Genomic DNA, 6,743 nt, shown 5'->3' on the forward strand with positions numbered 1-6,743 from the left:
GAAGCTTCTGAAGCAAGCGTCTGTGAGTCTGTTACCATCCTCTGGGGGGTTTACACTAAAGGAAAGAGTAAACATTACCATGTGACAAAGGGTAGGCCAGAAGAATATGCTCTCTGTAGGAGGGTAAAGCACAGAGTAGATGATGCGTTACTCCCTAGAAAAGGGTTCCGTTTAAGATTTACCCTTTCAAAGAGTGTAACCCAAAAAATGTTACACTCTAGACAAGAGTAAATCAAAAGAGTTTACCATTCAGAAGATGGTAAAAAACGTCTGTGTGTCATGTTACCCCTCCCTGGCGAGTTTACTCTTCATGAAAGAGTAAAATTTACCATCTGGAAGGTGGTAAAAAACGTCTGTGTGTCAAGCTACCATGCTATGGCGGATTTACCCTTCAGGAAATGGTAAAAAAGTTTTCAGTGTAGGAAAAAAAACGACTAGTAACTTTGACCTCCTGCCCTCGCTCCGTATGAGTGTAAAATATATCTTAAATGGACAAAGCATAAATGTCCAAAAATTTGCAACAAAGCCACGTGCGCAACCACGTGATTTGCATATTCTATATAACTTTAATAGGTATTTACTTTTTGACACTTTTAGTGAAACACCCTGTAGATAATTACTGACGAGCAAATTGCTGGATGCAACAAGGCAAAGCCGGAGTCTTACCGAAATCGTCGGCAGACTGTGACGTTTACCATCTCCTATAGCGCCCAAAATTGAGTTTTTTATTTTTTGTTCTGGTGCGAAAACCATTTTGCTTAGGAACTTGAAATTCTGCCACACAAAATGTCATAATATTGCCAGTAAATCTTGAAAATTTGAACGATGTAGGTGATGTAATTAGGAAATGGGAGATGTTCAAAACCAAGACACTTTTTTTTAGACACCCTGTATACCTACTCGCGTACATTTATAGGAGCAAAGTGTTTTATGAACTTTAACGTCAGATTTTCCATATATGGGATTTGTCAAGTCATCACTGCATCAATTGTATTTGAATATTTCAGTGATATCAGTCCTATCAACAAGATCAGACTTTCAGCAATATCGATAAAAAACGGCGTCCGAATTGGAAAGCGCACAAGCAGACTAGACTCATTATCAGTCGCCGCCACCATCTCCTACATGTGACCTATGATCCTATCGAGGCACGTGATCAGCCACAGCGACCTGCCCCTATACATGTGACCTAACCTATCGCGGAACGTGATCAGTCTCGGTGACCAGCTCCTATCTCTGACCGTACCTAAATCACCCTGTCCGTGGAAGAGCCGGTCAGTAATTGAAGGTAAATAAAGGCAATGATGGCGCCGTACCCCGGGGGAATAATTAGCTGGCCAGCAGATGGACTGACGAGCAAGATAAGCAGCAACCCGGCGTGATAATGGTGGCCTGGGATAATGGGGGACGGAACAGGGTGCGGCCAAGCAGCGTAGGCTACAAGCAGTAGTCCATGCCCTCTGGCAAAACCATGAAATATACCGGTGCACATACTTTGCTGTAAATAATGTCGTAACTAATTGGCATCTCAAATTTTATTTTCACCACATGCATAGAGAACAGAGCAAACTGCTCTGGTTTATACTACTAAATGTTGTGCATTGTGCATTGCAGGCAAAGAGTAAACTAAAACCATATCCCATGAATCAATTTATCAAATTTGTGGGAAACATTGCAATATCTGACAGTTTTTTTTTTGTTGGGGGGGGGGGGGGGGTATTACACATCAGGTAATGCCTCTGTCGGCGCGCAATGTATCACTTACAGGTAACAACCAGACACCGGATTTGCTACGCGTACCCTATCATCAGAAAGATTCAGCTAGAACCAGCCATTCATCGTCCTTCAAACCGTCAGCCAATATCATACGAGACAGTCAGCCCCCGTTCACGAGCTCCAGAATCCCTTTACCGTGACGTCACCACGGCAGTAGAATCTCCCTTCAACCATAGGCATTAGGCATGCATGTAAATTTCATCATCTTTCGAGCGAGCTGGAGAAAAAAACCAAGGATTATGTGTCATCAAAAGTTGTACCAATGTTACAATGAGTTCGCCTCATTACGATAAATGGGGCTGGAACTAAAAAATAGGACTATATCGAGCCAAAATAAGCAATTTAAATGACCCCTTCATTGAAACGTGAAGGATTTCCTCTGGTGACGTCACCATGGCGCCTTTATTTCCCTAGTGAACCAACCTGAGTACTGAAGGAATCTTGCGAGACATGGTATCCTTAACTCTCCAGGAAGTCTGAAGACGTGCCGGCTGTATTTTTCTATATACGATAGCTTCCCTTCCACTTGAGTTACTCCGTAAAATTGAATACGCACCATGGCATTAGTCATACTCTCAAATAATCATGCGTATTATTGTGAAGCCTTTCATCACTTACAGGGGGAGGGGGCAGAGAAGCCAGCTAAGTTACCAGACGGGATGCATAAAACACAATCAATAGATCTACAGAGTGGGAAACAAATGCATATTCGAACAGCAAATCTCTATTGATCTTCACGTTGCAACCGATTTGCAGTAGCATTTCCTCTGCTAACGTGTCTGTGATAACACTCCTAGGAAAAACATTCACATTCATAACATCGCATCACCTAAAAACAGATTGTGTAGTCTCAATCTGGGCATCGCATTCCACACAGTTCCTCTCCGGAGCCACATTCTTTCCTGTGAAAATCCTATCTCCTCTGCAGTTGAGCGTCTGGTGATCCCTCCACCCAAACAATCTCCTCTCAATCCACCTTCATAAAAAAACTTCCGTCTAAGCCTCTGCCAGGTGCCAATGACCTGTCCTCCATGACCCTGACCTCATTGACCTGGCCACGCCGGTCTTTCACACGTCACCCGCTCCAATGAACTGGGACACCCGGGAACTTTGGTCAATCTTCCACCTGGCTGAAGAAGTCGGCTCGGCCTGTCCTGGTCAGGTCAGCACGTCCAAGCGCCGCCCGCTGCCCGCCGCCGAAACGCTGTTTTACTGCGTTCATTACCACCGCCAATGGTAATATGCAACGAAACTTTAATGGAAGTTGGTCGAACTTGGGCCAATTTTGCCGCGCTCTAATACTCTGCTGTAATCCTGCGACTTGACTATCGGTCGACGGCGATCGTCAATCTCGGCGAACAGAAATAATGCCGGTGTCGACAGCAGGGGGCGGCAGAGGCATCGGCCCCGGCGGGGGTCGTGACCCGTCCTGAGTTAAGATCGTGAGCCATGCCCTGAGGTGGGCCGTGAGTCAAATCGTGAGCCGGGGTGGTGTATTTCAGACCCTGAGCACAAACGCCGGAAAAATTGAAATCGTTTCCGCCAGTTCCGACCACCCTGCTTTCATCACTGTTTCAGCAAAATCCTATACAAGCCATGAGCGCCCACTGCCTTGTCATGAGTCACTCCGGTGCACACCTCTGCTCACCTCAGCCCAACTCCGGTGTTCTAATTGTGTTGTGGACCACGTGTCGCCCGGCCGACGAGTGGAACTAGCGACAGACGGCAAAAAACTAAACGAACAACGCCGGTGTAACACCGAGACGGGCAGCAAAAACGCGGTGTTTCGTAAAACATGCCGCGTCGGCTCTTAGCGCCGACACAGCGCAGCCAGACGTTGGAACCGCTCAGAACACGGGGCATCGCCTTCACAGTGATTACCGGTGAAAGCACAGGCGCGGGTCGCGGAAACCCAACTCGGAAGTCATGGGCACTACTCGCAGTGTGGTTTGGATTGTCACCGCCGCGCGCGGCCGCGCACGGACCGAAATAAACCCTTCTTGGGGGGTAAATATTTACACGCGTCTTCGCACGCGTGCGGTCGGCAGGCGGGCAAAATATTGTGGGCTTCAGCTGACGAAGCGACGACGCATGGAGAACACATTGGGGTGTCGGGAGGGGGGCTGAGACGGGCTGCGGTGCGCCGAGAGGGGCGGAGCTGGACAGGGCGCAGGACCACCGCAGGGGAACGGCGCAGGGCAGCCGCAGCCGGTCCCAGAACCCTTCCCTCAGCAGGGGACCGAGGGGAACAGCGTCCAACAGACAGCCTGACGAGCGGGGAGAGCAATGAGACTAAACACAGCTTCAGTTAAAAGGCAAACACTGAACACGCTAATAAAGACCGCTAATGAACTATAAACATCAACAGTAATGGTGTGGCGAAGAAATACGGCAGGCCCACACTGCACCGCGGTAATCCATACACACGCACCCCTCGCTTAATTCGCTCGCGTGGCAGACAAAATGGTTCTGGACATACATGCTACGAGTTTTGGGTAGAAATATTTCAATACCCTAGAAAAGTTTGCAAGTGCAAAAAAAAAATGTATAAAAATGCGCTCGAAGGAAACGGAGGCGGAGGCGGAGGCGGATGGTAAAGGAGAAGGAGCAGGGAGCACGAAGGCGATTGTGGAGGGATGGGGAGGCGGAGGCAGGGGAATGGACATGGAGGAAGAACAGAGGCACATGAACGGAGGCAGAGGCGCCGTCCGAGGCAAAGGGATGTCGCTGGCGTTCATGCCGGCTAGTACACGGCTCTTTATAGTGGACTCGGCTAGGGCTCGGTTACACCGTTATCAGCAGATGGATAGTGGGCGGGACATAAGATGGTTATAAGCAGTTTAATTACTCTTTAGGGCATAGCAACGACCCGCATAGCCGCCGGCTATTTAAAGGTAAAGGTCAGCCATTCAAGGGGATCAGGTATAAGGGTTGGTTACCATGCTGAATTCGTATCTCTAAGCGCTGTTCACTCGACAACAGAAAAGTTACCCGCATAGATTCCCATGTATTATAAAGTCTTGAAGGATCATTATTCAAAGATGACCTTATGCAGTGAAACAAAAACACATACCTAAAGCAGGAGGAATAAAAGCGGCCTCCAAATCTAGCAATTAAAATTGACGCAGCTCTTCATGCATAATCAGCCGGGTAAATATTGATCAAATTACACCCGGCAGGCTTTTGTAACGGGGGATTATAAGGGATGTAATACAATGCAACAAGCATGCATGTCGATCCCCAGATAGACAATCCCTTTGGAACGCTAAAGATCAACCCTCAACAGTCAACACACCAGTCAATCCGTGCCCGAAATCGAGTCCAACCCCACACCCGCAGGAACATCATTATTCATTTGCATTTCAGCTTCTCACGTTCATTAACCCATCACAAGTCGATCAGAGACCGCCTCATCCCCAACGAAAACATCCCGTGTCACTCTGAAGCGGGATCATGTACTCTGGTTCGCGCACTTCCGGTTGTGGGGAGGTCTGTAGGGTGTCTCGCCAGGGGCGGCGGATCCCTCCCAGCACCCTGGATCACCCCACCCCAGCCCTGACAGCATATGATGCTGACAGCCAGGAGTGAACGGGAGGGGAGCCGGCAGGCACCCAGGGAAGGGAATCGACCCTCCTCGAAGCCTGGGGTTGGTGGAAAAGAACGAAAAGTAAACTCACCGATGGTTTGCTCATATATAAGACTGAGGATGCTGCAGCATCGGAGAAAGAATATGCATATGGAAAGAAAACTGAAATAAAAAAATATGACTAGGTACGCGATTGTTTAAAAACAAAATCATGCCCATATACAAAAAATCAACAAACCTATTTTTGTGTGTTTTAAACAGCAAACAAAAACCGATAATGTTGGAGGAATCAATTAGGCCAGTTGCGTGAAGACCACCGACGAGACGACCGCGGGACTAGAGCATTCACGACTCACGTGAACGCGTCAGTAAGGCGAGAAGCGACCACTCCCCTCTGCCGACCATATGGCGGCCGAGAGAGGGACGGGGCGCACCGGGGAGAGGAGGGGAGGGAGGGGGACAGAGAGGGGAGCGAGGTATCACCGCCGACGCCGCTCCAAAAGCCGGGCCTATCGGAAGCCCATCAAAAGCCGACGCAGACTTCTGCGGCAAACGTCCGGGCGGAGGGCTTGAGGGGCTTCTAACGCACCGGTCACCGAGGGACAGGGGCGGGAGAAGTCAACTGCGGGCCGCGGACACCCGCCGTTGACGTAGGGTTTAACCACAGAGAAACACACTGAAGGCTGCACTGTGGGGCTTTCTACGACTGAAAATGAAGGTCATCAGTTGGAAACTGTCTCCGAAAATCGGGAAAAATAGAGTGACTGATATCGATGAGAAATTTGTAAGGAATTAAACATTGAGTCAGAAAAAAAAATGTTTGAGTAAGTTTTGATACCAAAAATGATATGAACACACTTTGATCAATTCCGGTAACTACCAAGGCCGCAAGCTGTCAAGTTTTGTTCAAAGATTGATTCAAAAACAAGAAAAACCGGAAACCTGTTTCTGGAACAAATATATGACTTGCACGACACCGCGGTTTGAGGCCAACCTACCTACAGAGGTCTATGACGCACGTCGACCCGCCTAATGAATCCAATCAGCAGCTAATTAGTGGCCACGGACGTCACCGCACCACCGTTCTCACACGGCTCAGGCCACGAGCTCCGGCTAATAATCTTGGAAACAGAAACAAAATAGAACTCGGCGTATCTGTATACGGCACCCAGGGGTGTCTTTTGGCGAGATAAGTACGCAGCGGGATCGTGCGGTTATCTGAGATTGCGCCACCGTCTGTCTCAATTCCAAACGAGGCCCGATAACACAAAACGGTCGCTAATCGGCGACGCTTGCGTCCCCGCCGCCCCAAGTGGCCTAGCTCCCCTGACAGCACGTGTGCATTAACTAGACAGGAGGCGCCCTTCCTACGAGGGCACTG

The sequence above is a fragment of the Amphibalanus amphitrite genome, unplaced genomic scaffold (genome assembly GCF_019059575.1).
Source record: "Amphibalanus amphitrite isolate SeventyFive unplaced genomic scaffold, NRLGWU_Aamphi_draft 001429F_arrow, whole genome shotgun sequence".
Lineage (NCBI taxonomy): Eukaryota > Metazoa > Arthropoda > Thecostraca > Balanomorpha > Balanidae > Amphibalanus > Amphibalanus amphitrite.